The following is a 20,047-nucleotide window of genomic DNA, read 5'->3' as shown; positions in this document are numbered from 1 at the left end:
TAGATTGCAGGCAGCAATGCTAGTCTAGCAAGTCCCTCTCCCTCAGTCCACTTCCTGTCAGAGAAGGTAAGGCTACACATGTGCAGAACCAGTGGGCTATCTTTCCACCAGGCAATACAGCTGCCTTCACCATTAGCCCCAATTTTGCCAGATGGGGGGAAGGCACATCCTGCCCCATCAGGCCCTCAGGAATTCTGACATAAAGTTTAAAAACACAGTTACAGTTTCTAAATATAATTTTTTTTTGAGTAAGTGATGCATTCACGTGCTTTATTTTTTATTTATTTATTTATTTTTTTTTTGTGACGAAGACTAGCCCTGAGCTAACATCCGATACCAATCCTCCTCTTTTTTGCTGAGGAAGGCTGGCCCTGGGCTAACATCCGTGCCCATCTTCCTCCACTTTACATGGTTCGCCACCACAGCATGGCTTAACAAGCGGTGCGTTGGTGCGCGCCCGGGATCCGAACCGGCGAACCGCTGGCCGCCGCAGCAGAGCGCGCGCACTTAACCGCTTGCACCACCGGGCCGGCCCCAACACAGTTACAGTTTCTTGCTTAGGAATCATCTCTGCTTCCAGCCCTTATAGTTGCAGCCCTGGTACTATGACCACCGCATCAAGTAGGGGGGAAAGAAGTTGAGGTGATGTGGGGAAGAAAGAATACCAACACCTTCCCCACTCCCTCTTCTCCAGATCCACCAGGAAAACAGACAAATCTATCTAGTAGGAATACTCCTTTAGCCTCACTCATGTTCATGTTGAGTGTGAGCACACACTTGTGAAGGCGTGTAAGCCAGCCCTTCATGCTTTTACCTCCGTTTTAGACAACCAATGTTTTACCTGCCCGTTCCAATTCTCTATCAAACTAGTACTCTGAGGAGGATAGCTCTCTGTCCATTGTTGGACATTATGGGCTGTAAAGTGAGTCCCATGGTCTGAAGAAATGACAGTCAGTTGTCCAAATTGGTGCAGTATCTTCTGTTCTGGTTCTTTCATAATACTGAGTATTTGCATCTACACCAGGTAAGCAAAGCTCAGTCTAGAGTCAGTGTCTACTCCTGTCAGGACCCATTTGTAGACCCCCAGGGGTACCAGCATCAGTCTCACTTGCCAGCTGTGTTCAGGGCATTCTCACCAGGGAATCTGCCACATGGCCATCTGCACTGTCTCTTTTGCTGACAGAACAATTCTTTTTTGTGTGTGTAAGGAAGATCAGCCCTGAGCTAACATCTGTCGCCAATCCTCCTCTTTTTGCTGAGGAAGACTGGCCCTAACATCCGTGCCCATCTTCCTCCACTTTATATGGGACGGCACCACAGCATGGCTTGACAAGCGGTGCATCGGTGCGTACCCCAGATCCGAACCTGCGAAGCCCAGGCCACTGAAGCGGAGCGCGCGCACATAACCGCTACGCCACCGGGCCAGCCCCAGTAACGGAACAGTTCTTGTCGGCATTTTGTGCCTCAAAGGGTGCCAGAGGACCATGTCTAGAATCATCCCATCTCTGCATTGCTGCAGTGCCCTCATGTCCACTCATCTCATGGACTCAGGTGACCATCTCAAGCGAGCACACAAGGATATCTGCTTGTTTGTTCCAGTCACTTTCCAAAGCTGGAAGGGAGTTCTTCTGATGGGCATCGCCACGTCCTACTTGAATGCACCCCTCTAATTTCCATGGGGCTGTGCCCCACACAAGCATCCCTTAAACAGGCCAGGTTTCCATTGCCCTCCTGCCTGACCATATGGCCAAGCCATTCGCCGCTGCCCAGGAGTCAGTAAAAACCCAAATATAGGGGTTTTTACCACCATCCAATTCTTCCATCACTGAAGGAAAAAGCATGCAATTCAGCCCACTGATTTGTTTTTACCTCCTTCCATCAGAGTGGTGGCCTTCCAAACAGGACGTCCATTCACCGTGGAACTGCCGTCCACAAACCAAGCAGCTCTTTGTCGGTCAGCTGAGAGCTGTTTATAGGGCCCTGTCCAAGTGATGATAGAATCCAGCAGCTCCTCACACAGTTCCCGAGTCCATCCTAGGGGAGAGGCTCCCTGCTTGTGAGCATCTCTTTGTATTCCCCAGGCAGTATGATCCTGGATAAACCATTTACATTTTATTATGGAACTCTTCTGGGCACTGCCATCCCCATTAGAGAGTTTCTCTGACATCACCCAAGACATTGTGGGTGTTTCAGGTTTCAGGATCATTTTATGTCCTTCAGTCATTGGGATAGCTTCAGTTAACGTCCAATAGCAAGGCAGTAAATGCCCCTCAAATGGAAATTCTCTTGTCCAAAGTCCCAGGAGTGGTCGCTGGGAGGGGCTCACAGGCTCTTGCCATATGCCCCAGTCTAGCTCCACGTAGGGCCATGGCACAGAGAATTTGTCCCTACCAGCGCTCTAGCTTCTATTCCACACCATGTGGCTCAGGCATCTTACTGGTTCCCATTCAGCAGGTCACATTAATATTGCTTGAAGGACGGACTTACATGCCTTCTGTTTTACAATATTAGGTAGGGGAAACATCCCCCAGTCAGGTAATAACACAATCAGGTAAAAGAGACGCAACCTCTTCACATAAAGCCTTTTCAAACATGCCAAGTCTCCTACAAACTTTTACCGTAATTCCATCAACCGTTACATTCCCAACTGCAGCCTCCCTTAGGACTTCATCCATAGGTTTTGGTTTTACAATACTAGGAAGGGGAAGTGTTCCCCAGCCAGACATAATATCTATTCCTATAAAACATTCAGGTAAAGTTGACACAACTTCTTGATATAATACCTGCTTAGACATTCCAACTTTCATAATCCTATCGATCACTACACTTCTACATTCTCTCAATCTAATTGCAGCAGGAGTCAGGGTTTCACCAATGAGTTTTGGTACCACAGTTCGGGAGACTCCCGTATCAATGAGTCCTGGAAACTTCTGTTCTCCACTCCTTGACCATTGTAACCACTCTTGTGCAAAAAGCTTTGGGTTCCTAGCAAGGGATCGAGTCAAGGGACCCTGGCCCTTCTGTCAATCTTTATCTTGATTAATAGACCTAACCGCTACCCCAAGCGATTGTTGGTCGGGTTTCTCATAGTTATCTCTACCTTCCAGCTTTTTAAATTTCTGCAGACTGGGGTAAATAGAGCGGCCTTGTCTGAGGCCCTTTAATATTGGGGGAACGACAGGGGGTCCCTTCGGCCAGCCCAACCTTAGGTACTGCTGTATTAAAATCTTCGTTTTAATCCCATCAATGTCTGTTTTATTCATCCCATTTCTTAATAACCATCTAAAGATTCCCACCCTGCTGGGACGAGTCCCAGGACTCTCCCCTTTCTGTTTCCTCTTTGTTTCACTCCTATCAATATTAACTTTATTCATCTTATTTCTTAGTAACCTTTTAAAAATTTCCACCTAGTTGGGAAGAGTCCCTGGCCTCTCCCCTAGGCCCCTTCCCATTCTCTTGTTAATTAACCTAATGTTTCTATTAGCATCTATAAGACCCATGAGGGGAAGCTGCAATAGCAAATTCATAAGGCTTTACGAACTGTTTTTTGGTTTTGTAACAAATAAGGTTATATGAGGTGCCCATGTGGAAGGGGACCCCTAACCACAGCATTTACCATGACCTGGGAAATGGGCATATTCAGCGGGTGAATATCCCGGTCATCATAATGCCAGTCCCGCGTGGCTTGCACACGAAGCATATCAGCCGCTTCCTCTGGGGTGTTCCACTTGACATTCACGGCGGGGATGGACAGTCCCCCTTCTCGGGGTAAACAGACCTTACAGCGGCTTTTATCCAGTCCGGCAGGCTGGCTGTTTCCTCACAAATACCTTTCTGTGTGTCTGGATCACATATAGCCACCTGAGATTGTTCCATAGTGAGCTGTGGGTCCTGTATCAACCCAAACACACTCTTCCCCTCTGCAGCACTCGAACCCAGTACACAGCCCCCAAATTAGTCACTCTCATAATCCAGTAAAAGGTCCCTCAGGAAGCTGATGATACCGATCCACAAAATGAAACAACTCCTTCACACTATATTCCCTGGTTTCAGTAGTTTCTTCGGTTCGCCCTTCCCCCACGTTGATTCTTCCCTTGGGGGGCAGCTTTGAGGCTAGTGGCCGAAGCTCAGACTCACTGAAATCTGAGCTTGGTCTAGCATCAAAGTCCGACCTAGCATTCTCTTTGACTTTTAGTTTAGCTATTACAGGTAACAATAACCAAGGCATTGAATATTTTGCCTTTTTCTTATCAGTGTGCCTTTCCTTATGCATCCAGCGAACCAACTCCCCAGGAGCTGGATCTACCTTCCTAACTGATTGCAGCATGGCTGCTGCTCCAGATCACGGGTGACCACGTGGACACCCAGCAATCAAAGGTTCCTCACCCCCCGCCCTTTCATCCTTTCTCTTCCCAAACCACATGTTTCTGTGAGCCACGGCCGTTCTAGCAAATCCCACTTCACTGATACCAACTATTTTGGGTTCCTGGACCCAATTTCCAACTTGTGGGGGCAGTGGAGGGGGGGGCTTCCCACACAACACCAAGTAATTCTTGGACATCAGTGGGTATCTAAGAATTCAACTCAATTCTGACACTATCTACCCAGAGATAGCTTCAGATTCCACAGGTTAAGGGTTCAGTCCTACAAGACTGCCCCCACCCCCAACCCCCGCTTCAGACGCCAGTCACAAGCCTACGAAGTTACCTGTGCTTCTGACTGACTGGGTAGGCTCCAGTGACCCCCTCCTTGGGTTCAACTAATTTGCTAGAGCGGCTCACAGAACTCAAGAGACACATTTTACTTACTAGATCATCGGTTTATTATAAACGGACATAACTCAGGAACAGCCAGATGGAAGAGATGCACACGGCAAGATGTGAGGAAAGGGCAAGAAGCTTCCATGCTTTCTCCAGGCGCACCACTCTCCCTGAATCTCCACGTGTTCACCAACCCGGAAACTCTTCAAAGTCGGTACTTTGGGGATTTAATGGAGGCTTCATCACATAGGCATGATTGATTAACTCATTGGCCATTGGTGATTGATTCAACCTCCAGCCCCTCTCCCCTCCCCGGAGGTCAGGAGGTGGGACAGAAAGTTCCAGCCCTCTAATCACATGGTTGGTTCCCCTGGCAACCAGCCCCCATCCTTAGGAGCAGTCCAAAGTCACCTCATTAACCTAACAAAAGACACCTTTGTTGCTCTCATCACTTAGGAAATTCCAAGGGTTTTAGGAGCTCTGTGCCAGAAATGGGGACAAAGACTCCATTTATATTTCTTATTATATTTCTCATTATAAATCACAAATATATTTCTTATTATAAATTACAATATCACAGCTTGCAAATTGGAACTACATTTTGGAGGACATATTTTTAACATCTAATGCAAGTTTTAAAATATGCACTCTCTCTGACCCAGCATTTCTCCTACTCTGTATCTACTCTAGAGAAACACTCCTGAACAGGTACGAAGACACAGGGACATGGATATTAATCAGAGAATTTTGTTAATAGCCAACATAGGACAACAGTGAAATAAACAATGGCATATGCACACTAGGAAATATTATGCAGCAGTTAAAAAGAATGAGATGGATCTATGTGTCATATGGAATGACTTCAAGACAAATTGTTTAGTGAATACAGCAAATTGCAAAAATATATGTATACTATGAAATAAAAACAAAACGCCTGCAAAATAATGCCATATATGTTAATAAGCATATATATGTAGAAAAACCCACGTAAATGATAACTGACAACAGTGGTTACCTCTGGGGAGGAAGTAAGAGAAGGGAATCAGGATTGGGAATGGTGATTGAGAAGACTTTAGCCTATGCTTAATAACTAAGTGTCTTTCAAGGATAATGAACGCTTGTGTAAGTAGAAACTAATTTTTTACAAAGGGCATTTGGCTGTGTAGCAAACACTGTCATGCCCGCCCCCACTCCTCTCTCCCTTATCACCTTAGTGCACACTGGCCCAAATTCCAATTGCTAGCTCTTGCATTACTTTGCCTGAGGGCTTTCTCTGGCCACTGGAGCCGGCTCTGCCACCCATGTGTCAGCCTAGAAATGCTGGGGAATGAACTCCCCTGGGAGCAGCCCTCAACCAATGACTGATGGGAGTTGGTGTACCTCTCAGTCTGCGGCCAGTCAGGAGGCAGAAGCCACATTAGTTATTTGAACAGACAGGATTTAATATAAAAAATGTTAATTAGGCATAAAGTTGTTAAGTAGGGAACTTAAATAGTGGAAAGAAAACTCTAAGATATCATAAAGAGAGTAATCGCAGGAAGCTGCTACCACTCCCAGGGCTGGGGTACAAAGGAAAGAGAATGGAATTATTACAGCTTAGAAGCTTGGAGGAAAGGCTCCATGGGGCTGGGACCCAAACCTCTGAGGAGGGGTGCTGCTCACCTCATGCTGGTGTTTCTGATGGAGGTGTGATGAGGCTGGTTCTGTGCATGCTGGAAAACTGCAAACTGGAGTCAGCTGTAGACACGGAAAGGCACTGCTGGTGCAGGGGTGAAGAAATGTTCCTGAGGGGATGCTGACAGAAGCAGGAAGCTGACAAGAAGGAACAAGGAAGAACACAAGGGAGTTGAATTTCCTTCGTTCTCCTCCAGCCTTGCAGTCTCCCTCTATCGCCCCCTATAGGCAGAGTCTAACAGGGAGCCATTGGCAAAGCAGAAATGTGGATGGTAGAATCTCATTCCCGGAACGAAAGCTTAGAGTATAGAAGGGTGAGTTTGAAGCTTAATAATTTAATAGCTTAATAACATACACAAAAATAAAGAGAATAGTTTAATGAGTCCCGGTTTATCTATCACTCAGCTTCAACAGTTACTACTACTTTGGCTTTCTTCTTTTTTTTTTTTTTTTGTGAGGAAGATCAGCCCTGAGCTAACATCCATGCTAATCCTCCCTTTTTTGCTGAGGAAGACCGGCTCTGAGCTAACATCTATTGCCAATCCTCCTCCTTTTTTTCCCCCAAAGCCCCAGTAGATAGTTGTATGTCATAGTTGCACATCCTTCTTGTTGCTGTATGTGGGACGCGGCCTCAGCATGGCCGGAGAAGCGGTGCGTCGGTGCGCGCCCGGGATCCGAACCCGGGCCGCCAGTAGCAGAGCGCGTGCACTTAACCGCTAAGCCACGGGGCCAGCCCCCTACTTTGGCTTTCTTGCTTCATCTATTCCCCTCCATATTTTTCCCCTGGAGTATTTTAAAGCAAATCACATAATTTCACCCACAAATACTTAAGTATCCACCAGGATACGGACTTTAAGAGCACAATACCATTACCACACCTGTAAATTAAAACTAATTACTTAATATCATCTAACACCCAGTCTGTGTTCAGATTTTCCTGATTGTCTCAAAAATGGCTTTTCACAGCTGGTTTGTTAGACTTGAGACCCAAACAATGTCCAGGTATCGTTTTAGTTAATATGTCTCTTAAGTCTCTTTTAATCTATAACCCTTGCTTTCCCCTTCCCTTTCTCTTTTGTATCATTAATTCACCAAAGAAGCCATGTCATTTGTCCTACAGAATGTTCCATATTCTATTTGTCTGGTTGTATCCTGTTGGTATCATTTAACATGTTCCTCTTTCCCCTTTATTTTCTGTAAGCTGGTAGTTTTACATCTGGAGCACTGGTTAGATTCAGGTTCACTTTTTTGGCAAGGATATTTTATAGAATTCTGTGTATTTCTTATTACTCCTCATTGCAAGGCACAATGATAATTTTTTTTAATTGAGGTATAATTTTAAAATTGAGGTAAAAATTATTAAATTGAGGTATACTTTACCTAAATAAAATGCACAAAAATTAAGCGAACAGCTTGATGAATATTTACATATTATGCATCCATGTAACTACCACTTAGATCAAGATATTAAAGCATTTCCATAACCCAGACCATTCCTTCATGAAATGGTGATTTTCCAATTCTATCATTCTTTCAGAGCTTGAATTCTTTTATAATGAAGAACTTTCCCATCAATTCTGGATGCTCTGAAATACAGTCAGGCAGAATGTTTAATTTTTTTCCTTTCTTTGCCACTTTTATAATCAATAAATTGGTGTCCTAGCTGCCTCCAAAAAGTGACCCTTGAAGTTTTATTTTTTAGTATCATTATGAACTCATGGAGTTTTGAAACATTTGATGTATAAATATATATACCACTTTGCAGTCATTATGCTTTTTGATGCTCATATTGTCCTATCCTGGGCCATTGAGAACCCCTTAAAAAGTTACTTCCTTAGTCCTTTAATATGACTCTTGTAGTCCTTAATTTCTAGTAAAACAGGATATTCCAGATTCATCTTTTACATTTCCAGCCTCAGAATTAGCCATTTGCCTAAGGAGTTCTGCATGTTTGTTTGTTTTAAATTATATTTAGTCACCACAATCTGGATGCTGAGTATTGATTGCTATTATGTCGTCATTTCTTTTAGGTCTCTTCAGTGCGTAGAGCTAGGAAAGATATTTTTTTAGAAAAAGAAAAACAAATTATGAATTAATATTGCTATTTCCAATCCAAACTAAAGATTAAAGGATTTTTACTTAATTTTGTTCATTTTTTTTTTCCCTCCCCAAAGCCCCAGTAGATAGTTGTATGTCATAGTTGCACATCCTTCTAGTTGCTGTATGTGGGACGCAGCCTCAGCATGGCTGGACAAGCGGTGCGTCGGTGCGCACCCGGGATCCGAACCAGGGCCTCCAGCAGCGGAGCGCGCACACTTAACCGCTAAGCCACAGGGCTGGCCCTGTTCATTTTGTTCTTGTATCTCTTTTCTCTCATGTATAAAATTTTGGTTCTTAATTACATTGACATAATGACTTATTTGCTTTATTCTGCTATATAGATAGAATAGTGTCAGGGTAACAATACCAATGTTATTGCTAACAGTTAGACCACTGAAAGCCATTTAAGATTTATTTGCAGTTCTTTTTGTCCTTAGGAACTAGCCCACTGGGGAAATACAGTAAAAATACCGTGTTTGCAAGTCACTTGAAATAATTATTCTCTGTGTAGTTTTGCCGCCAACTTGATATATATTAGGTTCACTTGTTTCCGTTTGTCTTCAATTTTTGAAGACTGCTTTTTTTTCTTTCTGATTATATTCAGTTTTAAAATTATTTAAAACAATTTTATGGTTCCAACGCATATTAGTGATCTATTGATGCATACCAAATTAAACCAAACTTAGCAGCTTAAAATAACAAATATTTATTAGCTCATGGTTTCTGAGGGTCAGAAATCTGGAACGGCTTAGCTGGGTGGTTCTAGCTCAGGTTCTCTCATGAAATATAGTCAAGATGTCAGCCAGGGCTGCTGTCATCTCAAGGTTTAACTGAGGCTGGATCAACTGCTTCCAAGATGGTTCGCCCCCATCTTGGCTGTTGGCAGACCTTAGGTCCTCACCACATGGGACTGCTCAACAGAGCAACTGGCCTCCTCTAGAGCAAATGATTCAAAAGAAAGAAAGAGTAAAATATAAGCCACATGGTCTTTTAGAGCCTAATCTTAGAAGTCACCATCATTTTCTGCCAAATTCTATTGGTCACACAGACCAACCCTGATACGGTGTCAGAGGGCACTTCACAAGGATGTCAATACCAGGAAGTGGGGATCCTTGGGGGCCATCTTTTACACAAAGCAAAAATATAAAACCAGACATATTCAGAGATCTAACTTCCATCTTTGTGCTTTCCACATTCGCTCCCTCCCCTTCTAGGAGACCACTTTTATTAGTTCTTGTTTTATCGTTCCATTGTGTTGTTTTGAAAAATATCAGAAATTATGTTTCTGTATTTATATTCCCCAAATATATTCCCTACTGTACAACTTTTCTGCACCTTGTTTTTTCCAGTTAACACCATATCCTACAGATCACCTAATAGCAACACACAGAGATTTTCCTTACTCCATTTTACAACTTCATTAAACTCCATTATATAGATATACTATAGTTTAAATAACATTTTAATGGCTTTGTCATTTACTAATTCTTCTTCATTTTGGACGTCTAAATCGCTTATAATTTTCATCATTATAAATAATGCTGCAATGAATATCTTTGTGTATACAAGTTTCTCTGGATGTAGGATTATTATCTTAGACTACTAGACTCAGATTTATTAAGTCAAAAGTATGAATAATTTTTATGCTCTGTTTATGTATTGCTAAATTGATTCACAAAAGAGCTATACTGTGTTACATTTCCACCTACTATGTATAGATGCTCATTTTCTCTGTATTCTTACCTGAATTGGGTAGTCTAATTCTTTTTAATCTTACTATTTTGACAGATATACCTAAGTATATTCTTGTTATGGCCATTTATTTTCACATCATGCTTTAGTACTAAGTTAATTTACTTTATTACTCTGTATTTCAAAGATAACTCTTACTAATTTAGAAGCTATATCAATATCATTTTTGATTATTTAAATTTATTTTTCTATATCTTTAACCTTAAGTGCATGTGGACTTACAGAATATTTTTCTGAGCTAGTAAATATTTAGTACTTACATGCAAGATTATGTGTGCAAAACTATGAAGTGCAACAATGATTATATGAATCATATAAAATACAATAAAAATTACTCCAGTAATTTTTAGTGCAATATATTCATATATTTAGAGATAGTAAAATTTTCAAGTTATTTTGTCAGATTTATAGCACTATGGTTTTATTTTTGCTATAATAATAGCTGTTAATCCTTTTTCACTAAAAATATAAACTGGAGTTAGAGATCTATTATTCATGAACTACATGTTCAGTAAATGTTTTTAAAACAGCACTACCATGTTTCCCAATAAGATAGCTATGGCATATGTTTCTAAATTCACATCATCATTCTTCATTGGATTAATTAGCAAAATTATTTTTCTCCTTTTGCCTTTCTGAGTGATATTTAAAAAACATTTTGGCACTTATACAGAGTGCAATTTATAGGTAATAAAAATATTCATCTTATAAAGTACTTTTGCATGGCTCTCCTGCTGCTGTGAATACTATTTATGTATATATATTTAGGTATTCATAACACCTAGCCATGTTCCTGAAATGTAACCAGACTCAACAGCAGAGCCCTCCAGGGGGTGTGGGTGGGGGTGGGGTTGGTAACACCAAGACCACCTGCAAATCATCATTCTCATTGTTATCAGTAAACAATTCTAACAAACTGTGTCATAATGTCCTTAAATTCCAGGGTTAAAAGGAAACACTGTTAATCAGTATGCTTCATGCCTTGACCAGCAAAACAACTCAGGCCTGCTGAAATTAACCCCTCCCAGCACAATAGCAAAACACTGATTATATCTCAATACTTTCCAGAAAGCTAAAACAGTCCAAAGCGCATTTTGGGGGGCCACAATGCAAAAATTAGCAAATACGGTCAATAACAATCAATACAAAATGCAAATTAAAACTAAGTACTTTTCAAAGAATATAAAATTGATGAAAATTAACGAGAATGCTAATATCCAGGATTAGTGCACTGCCCAGGAAAAACATAAATGTGTAGAGCCTTTCTAAGGTACATTTTAGTACTCGGCATCAAAGTTCTTTAAAAGGTACATTCCCTCCGCCTAGCAATTACATATGGAGCATTTCATCCTGAAGAAATAATTGAGGATATGGGCAGAGAAAAATTACAAGGATGTTTATTACAGCACAGTGGATGATAGCAAAAAGCTAGAAACAACCAAATGCCTAGCAATAGGGATTGTTTCAGTAAGTTATATCCATATGGAATTATTCAAAATAATTTTATAGAGATCTATTTGTGGCAGGCCTTGTTAGTTGCATGTCTAATATCCTTTTCCCTTTTCTTCTATGTTAACAGAACCCAGAGATTGTTCACGGCAGCAATGTTCACTGCTCCAGGCACAAAATCATGACAGTCCTGTTCCCACTTTCCCAGCTTCCCCTGCACCTAGGGATGGACCTGTGATCCAGTTTGGGACAATTAAATATAAGGGGAAGTCTACTGGGGGCTTCTGAGAAAGTTTTTGCTTTCCTGATAAAAAGGACGGATACTGTTGATGCCAGCAATCACCTACTGCAGACCTGTTAAGTGAGACTGACTCCTATTTATTAAGCAAGGGTCGACGGGTTTTCTGCCGTTCCGAGTCAAAAGTGTCTCTAACTATGGTGGATTCTGTGATATGCTGCTCAGATACCCCTTCAGGACGCCCAGCTATTGGGAGTGCTACAGGCTGACAGCCTTTATCTGCCAGCTATCGCCAGGAATTGTACTCCGTTGAAGTCAGCTGCCTTGCCCAATTTCATGCCCCCTTGAGGTGGGGGGTGGAGTCAGCCCACATCTAACAACATGAGTCTAAAGGCCCAGCCTTCTTTCTTCAATAGGAGACAACGTTACGAGGCCCTCTAAACTGCAAAGTTGGAGCCCTTGTTGCTCATGCGCCGTTGCCTAGCTGCCCTCCTGTCTAACCCTACCTGCTTCCTTCCCTTCCCCTATACATGTTGATCCTGAAAGCACTACCTAATAAACTTTCTGCACACAGATCTGTGTCTCCGAGGCTGTCTCCTGGGAAACCCCACCCACAACACTACTGACACATTTCTTCACATGAAAAGATGTTCAAAATATATTGCTAAAGGACAAAACAACAGGTTATAAAACTATGCATGATGTCATCCTGTTTTCTTATATAGATTATACATCTGCAGAGAAAAAAATTATCTGGAAAACTTTTTAGGAGATAATATAAGAATATCTTTATGATCTTGTGATGGTGGAAAATTTCTTAAATAAGACATAAAAAGTGCAAACCATAAAAAAATGCTTATACATTTAATACACTTAAATTAAAACTTATGTTAATCAAAGGACACTATAAAGAAAGTGAAACCCTAAGCCACAAACTAGGAGACAATATTTTTATATTTTCAACATGATAACTGACAAAAGATTGTATCCAGAATATATAAAGGATTAATCAGAAAAATCAAATCCAATAGAGAAGAGGGCAAAGAATATGAAAAAGCAATTCACAAAAGAAAAACCATATATGGCCCATAAAATGTTAAGAGACTCATGACCTCACCAACTCTCAGGAAAATGCAAAACATTTTTCACCCACTGGATAGACAAAAGTAAAAAAGATTGATAATATCCAGTGCTGGCAAGAGTGTGGGGAATCAGGCATTGATACATAATATTAAAAAGCAACCTTTTTATAGGTAATTTGTCCCAGTCCTTTTGGAGAGTAATTTTTTTTTTTTTAAGTGTAAAGTCCTTTTATTTATTTATTTATTTTTAGTTTAAAAAAATTTTTTTGTGTGTGAGAAAGATTGGCCCTGAGCTAACGTCTGTTGCCAATCTTCCTCTTTTTGCTTGAGGAAGATTGTCGCTGAGCTAACATCCGTGCCAATCTTCCTCTATTTTGTATGTGGGACACATACATGCCACAGCATGGCTTGATGAGCGGTGTGTGTGTGCACCCCCGGGATCCAAACCCGCGAACCCTAGGCCAGTGAAGCAGAACGTGGGAACTTAACCACTACGCCACCGGGCAAGCCTGAGAGTAATTTTTAATAACAAAAAAATTTAAGCAACCTAAATTTCTACTGGGGAATGGATAAACTATGATACACTCTATGGGGTAGTAGGCAGCACTTAAAAAGAAAGAAGCCAATGTATATGTACTGACATAGAATGATCTCCCAAGGCAAAATATCAAGTGAATAAAGAAAATTACTCAATACGTGAATAGTATAAGCCCTTTTATGTTTTAAAAAGATCACTGTATATTTCAACATACACACATATGCAAATTCAAAGAAAAGGATTTGGAATGATATCTACCAAACAGTTAATAGTGGTTAATTCTGGAAAGGGGTAAAGGTTGGGGCAGGAAAAAGGGGACTTTTACTTTTTACTACGTATTTTTCTGTGTTCTTTTAATTTTTCTCAACATTTTATTATGAAAATTTTCAAACATACAGCAAAGTTGAATTTTATAGTGAACATTGATATACCCTATCTAGATTTTACCATTAACATTTTACAGACTTGTTTTTATCACAAATCTATTGATCCATCCCTCTATCCATCCATTAATCTATCTTATTTTTAATGCACTTTAAAGTAAATTGTAGACACGTCCCACTAAATACTACAGCAAATAATTAACTAGAGTTGAACATTTGTTTCTTTGATATAATATCTACCTATAATTGGAGACACAAATTTTAAGAGTACATTCATTGACTTTTGATAAATGACATGTTATCCAAACCCCATCAAGATATTGAACACTTCCATCACTCATGAAAGTTTCTGCATGTTCTTTCTGTGTCATTACCCAACCCCATCTGCCAGAAGCAACCACTGTTCTGACTTTTTCCACTATAGATCAGTTTTTCTCATTCTAGAATTTCATATAAATGAAATCATACAGTATGCACTCTTTCGTATAAGACTTCTTTCTCTCGGCATTATGTTTTTGAGATTCTTCATGTTGCATGTTATCAGTCCATTCCTTCTAAGTAGTATTCCATTGTATGAATATACGAGAGCTTGTTTATCCATTTCCTATTGATGGACACCTGGGATCATCTATTGTCCTACTGATATTTCCTCATCTTGGCTATTGTGAATAGAGCTGCTGTGAACATTCACGTACAAGTCTTTGTGTAGACATATGTTTTCATTTCTTTCGGGTAACGATCTAGGAATGGAATTGCTGTATTACAGGGTAGTAAATGTTTAGTTTCATGAGAAACTGCCAGATCTTTTCGCAAAGTTGTTATACAGTTTTACATTCTCATCAACAGGATTTGAGAGTTCCAGTTGCTCTACATCCTCACCAACATTCGGGGTTGTCAGTCATTTTAATGTAGCCATTCTAATAGGTGTACAGTGGTGTTTCATTGTGGCTTTAATGTGTATTTCTCTAATGACTAATGACTTTGATCACTTTTTCATGTGATAATTGGCCATTTGTTTATTTTCTTTTGGTAAGTATCTGTTCAAATCTTTTGCCCTTTTTAAGTTGGCTTGTTTGTCTTTTTATTACTGAGTTGTAGAGCTCTTTATATTTCTTGCATAACAGTCCCTTGTCAGATATATATTCTCTGAATATCTCTTCCCAATCTGTAGATTCCTTTCAATATTCTTAATGGTGTCTTTCGATGAATAGAGTTTTTAATTTTGATGAAATCTAACTTAATGTTTTCTTGTATGGTACTGCTTTCTGTGACCTGCTAAGCCAACTTTACCTATCCCAAATCATGAAGATATTCTTCTAAGGTTTCCTTTAAAAGATACATGGTTTTACCACTTAGATTTGGGTGTGTGATCCGTCTTAGATTAATTTTTATGTATGGTGTGAGGTAGAGGTTGACATTCATATTTTTCCATATGGATAGCCAGTTATTATGGCATCATTTGTTGCATAAGCTTTCCTTTCCCTATTGGACTGCTTTGGTGCTTTGGTAAAAAATCAAATTACTATATAAGTGTGGGTCTATTTCTAGCTCTTTATTCTATCAATTTGTCAATTTATGTGCCATACTCTCTTAATTAGCATAGCTTTACAATAAGCCTTGAAGTCAGGAATGTCAATTCTCAAACTTTGTCCCTCTTTTTCAAATTCTTTGGATATTCTAGGTCCTTTATATTTCCATATGAACTTTAGAGTTAGATTTTCAATATCTATAAAAATAACTGCTGGTATTTGGATACAGATTGCATTAACTCTATAGATCAATTTAGAAAGAATTGACAGATTAACAATACTGAGTCTTCTAATTCATGGACATGATCTATCTCCCCATTGATTTAGTTTTTCTTTGATTTCTTTTTTTCTGTGTGTGTGTGTGAGGAAGATGGGCCCTGAGCTAACCTCTGCCAATCCTCCTCTTTTTGCTGAGGAAGACTGGCCCTGGGCTAACATCCATGTCCATCTTCCTCCACTTTATATGGGACGCTGCCACAGCATGGCTTGACAAGTGGTGCGTTGGTGCACGCCTGGGGTCTGAACAGGTGAACCCTGGGCCGCCGCAGTGGAGCGCGCGCACTTAACTGCTTGCGCCACTGGGCCAGCCCCTCTTTGATTTCTATCAAAAACGTTTTGTAGTATAGAGGTCTTGCATATGTTAAATCTATTCCTAAGTATTTTATGTTTTTTGATGCTATTATACATGAAATTCATTTTTAATTTTATTTTGCAATTGTTTGCTAGTAGCATATAAAAATACAATTGAGTTTTTAAAAACTAACTTTGTATTGTGTGACTTTGAAAAATTAGGTAGTAGTTGTTGTGTATATTCCTTAAGGTTTTCTAAATAAATAATCACGTCATCTGCAAAGACAGACAGTTTTACTGTCTCCTTTCTGGTTTGTACGCCTTTTATTTTTCTTGCCTTGTTGCCCCGGGTCAGGATGCCAGTATGATGTTGAGTAGAACTGCTGAAAATGGCATTCTTACCTTGTTCTTGATTTTAAGGAGAAAATGTTCAATATTTCACCATTAATTATAATGTTAGCTGTAGGTTTTTTTTGTAGGTGCCCTTCGTGATTTTGGAGAAGAAAACAATTAGTGAATTTGAAGACAGAGTAATAGAAACGATCCAGAATTAAACATATAGAGAAAAAGGAATTTTAAAAAATTAAAGAGCATCAGTGAGATGTTCGACAACTACAAGTGGTCTAGTATATGGTAATTGAAGCCCTTGAAAGGGGGGAAAGACAGAAAAAAATTTGAAGAAATAATGGTCAAAACATTCCAAACTTCATGAAAACTATAAACCCACAGATCCTAGAAACACAACAAACACAAGAAACAAGAAGAAAACTAGAATTCTATACCCGGGAAAAATATCTTTCATAAAGTAAAGCAATATAAAGTCATTTTCAAACATATGAAAGCTGAAAGAATTCATCACCAGCACATGTGCAATACAAGAAATGTTAAAGGAAGTCCTTCAGGCAGAAGGAAAGTGATACCAGATGGAAATCTGGATCTACACAAAGGAAAGAAGAGCACCAGAAAAGGTCAACTACATGAGTAAATATATAAGATTGTTTTCTTATTATGTAAATCTTTTTAAAGGATAATTGACTGTTTAAACAAAAATAATCACAGTGTATTATGAGGTTTATAACATATATAAAATTTAAGTGCATGGCGACAAAAGCATAAAGGACAAGAGGAGAGAAATGGAAGTATACCATTGTAAGGTTCTTATACTATAAGTGAAGCGGGATGATATCACTTACAGATAGCCTGATAAGTTAAATATGTGTACTATAAACCCTAAGACAACCACTAAGATTAAAAAAAAATCTGTTGTTATTTTCTTTTGCTGCATAAAAAGTTACCACAAATTTGGCAGCTTAAAACAACATGCATTTATTAGGTCATAGTCCTATAGGTCAGAAGTCAGGCACAGTATGGCTAGGTTCTCTGTTAAGGGTGTCACAAGCTGAAATCAAGTTGTTGGCCAGGCAGAGTTCTTGTCTGGCAGTTCTGGGCAAGAATCCACTTCCAAGTTAATTCTTGTTGTTGACAGACTTCAGTTGCTTGTGCTTGTTGAACTGAGGTCTGTGTTTCCTTGCTAGCTGTCCACTGGGGGCCACTCTCACTTCCTAGAGGCTGCCGATATTCCTTGACACATGGACCCCTCCATCTTTAAGGCAACAACAACACAATCAATCCTTCTTATGCTTTGAATCTTTGACTTCCTCTTCTGCTATTAGCCAGCAAGGCTGATAAAATGGAGTCATAGAAAATACTCAATTAAGACCAAAAAAACAAAATCAGAAAAAGGGGAAAAAGGGAACAAAAAGCAGATGGGACAGACAGAAAACAAATAGTTAGACGTGGGACTCAAACCTAACCATAAAAAAAATTACATTACATGTAAATGGTTTAAATACACTCTCAATTACAAGGCAACTATATGCTGCCTATGGCCAGCCCTGGTGGTCTGGTGGTTACCATTCGGTGCTGTCAATGCTGCGGCCCAGGTTCCTTTCCCAGTCAGAGAATCACACCACCTATCTATTGGTTGTGGCAGCTGTGTGTTCCTGTGATGCTGAAAGCTATGCCACCAGTATTTCAAATACCAGTAGGGTCACCCACGGTGGACAGGTTTCAGTGGAGCTTCCAGACTAAGACAGACTAGGAAGAAGGACCTGGCCACCCACATCTGAAAAAAAATTGGCCGTGAAAACCTTATGAATGGCAGCAGAGCATAGTCTGATATAGCCCCAGAAGGTGAGAAGATGGCGCAAAAAGACCAGGCAGGGTTCTGCTCTGCTGTACACAGGGTTGCCAGGAGTTGGAACTGACTTGACAGCACTAACAACGAATATGCTGCCTGTAAGGTACTCAAGTACTCAGGAAGGTCTTGCCTCAGCAATGGGGAGTAATTAGCCCTAGACTGATAATTGCTCCAAACCCACCTAACAAATCATGAAAGCAAGACCCAAAAGGACAAAACTATGTCCAAGTAGCTAACTGCATCCCAGAACAAAGCTTAAGAATATTTATAGGAATACAAAAATATGCAGCACCCAACAAGGTAAAATTCACAATATCTGGCATCCAATCAAAGATTACCAGGCATGCAAAGAGGCAGGAAAATGTGACCTGAGGGTTAGGCAAAGATTTCTTAGATACAACAGCAAAAGTATAATCCCTCCCCAAATGATAAACTGGACTTCATCAAAATTAAAAACTCATCCTTTGAAAGACAAAAGAAAATGAAAAGACGAGCCACAAACTGGAAAAAAATATTTCTAAAACACACATATGTTAAATTTTTTAATTGTGGCAAAATTCACATAACATAAAATTTACCATCTTAATCTTTTTTGTTGTTGTTGTTTTTTGTGAGGAAGATCAGCCCTGAGCTAACATCCATGCCAATCCTCCTCTTTTTGCTGACGAAGACTGACCCTGGGCTAACATCTGTGCCCATCTTCCTCCACTTTATATGGGACGCCACCACAGCATGGCCTGACAAGTGATGCATCGGTGCGCGCCTGGGATCCGAACCCAGGCCGCCAGCAGCAGAGCGTGCGCACTTAACAGCTATGCCACGGGGCCGGCCCCCCATCTTAATCATTTTTAAGTGCACAGTTTAATAGTGTTAAGTACATTCATATAGTTCTACAACCAACCTCCAGAGCTCTTTTCATCCTGCAAAACTGAAACTCCATACCCATTAAACAACTCTCCATTCTCCCCTCCCCTCAGCCCCTGGCAATCACCATTCTACTTTCTGTCTCTGTGAAATGGACTACTCTAGGTACCTCACATAAGTGGAATCATACAGTATTTGTCTTTTTGTGATTGACTTATTTCACTTAGCATAATGTCCTCAAGATTCATCCATGTTGCAGCATGTGTCAGAATTTCCTTCCCCTGCAAGGCTGAATAATATTCTGCTGTGTGGACACACCACATTTTATTTATCCATTTATCCATTGATGGACACTTGGGTTGCTTCCACCTTTTGGCTGTTGTGAATAACGCTGCTATGAACGTAGGTATACAAATATCTCTTTGCATTCCTCTTTCAATTTTTGCGGGTCTATAACCAGAAGCGAAATTGCTGGATCATATGGTAATTCTATTTTTTTTTTTTTAGGAAGATTGGCCCTGAGCTAACGTTTTCTGCCAATCTTCCTCCTTTTTTCCTTTTTTTTCCTCCCCAAAGCCCCAGTAGATAGTTGTATGTCATAGTTGTAGATCTTTCTAGTTGCTCTATGTGGGACGCCACCTCAGCATGGCTTAACGAGCAGTGGGTAGGTCCGCACCCAGGATCCAAACTGGCGAACCCTGGGCCACCGAAGTGGAGCACGTGAACTTAACCGCTACACCACCAGGCCGGCCCTGGGTAATTCTATTTTTAATTACAAAGCATATATTTTATAAGGGATTTGTGTCCGAGATGTTTACAGAACTCTCAAAACTCAATAATAAGGAAACAAACAACCCAATAAAATTTGGGCAAATATTTTGAACAGACACTTCACCAGAAAAGGTATA

General features: G+C 40.2%; 1 protein-coding gene across 2 annotated transcripts in view; it reads right to left on the bottom strand.

Annotated features, from left to right (window-relative positions):
• The window catches only part of USP9X (ubiquitin specific peptidase 9 X-linked), a 168,523-nt gene extending 161,983 nt beyond the window's left edge, over window positions 1-6,540 (bottom strand). The window contains exon 1 of one of the 2 annotated variants that reach the window (XM_058535664.1): window positions 6,423-6,540. The gene's annotated coding sequence lies outside the window, so the exon portion shown is untranslated. Of the gene's footprint in view, window positions 1-4,808; window positions 5,015-6,422 lie in introns of those variants that run through there. The other variant, XM_058535663.1, reaches the window with a different exon arrangement.
• Window positions 6,541-20,047: the final 13,507 nt, after the last annotated feature.

Source organism: Diceros bicornis, chromosome X (genome assembly GCF_020826845.1).
Source record: "Diceros bicornis minor isolate mBicDic1 chromosome X, mDicBic1.mat.cur, whole genome shotgun sequence".
NCBI classification, from domain to species: Eukaryota; Metazoa; Chordata; class Mammalia; order Perissodactyla; family Rhinocerotidae; genus Diceros; species Diceros bicornis.
Note: the sequence above shows the minus strand (reverse complement) of the source record. Positions and strands in the feature narration are given on the sequence as shown.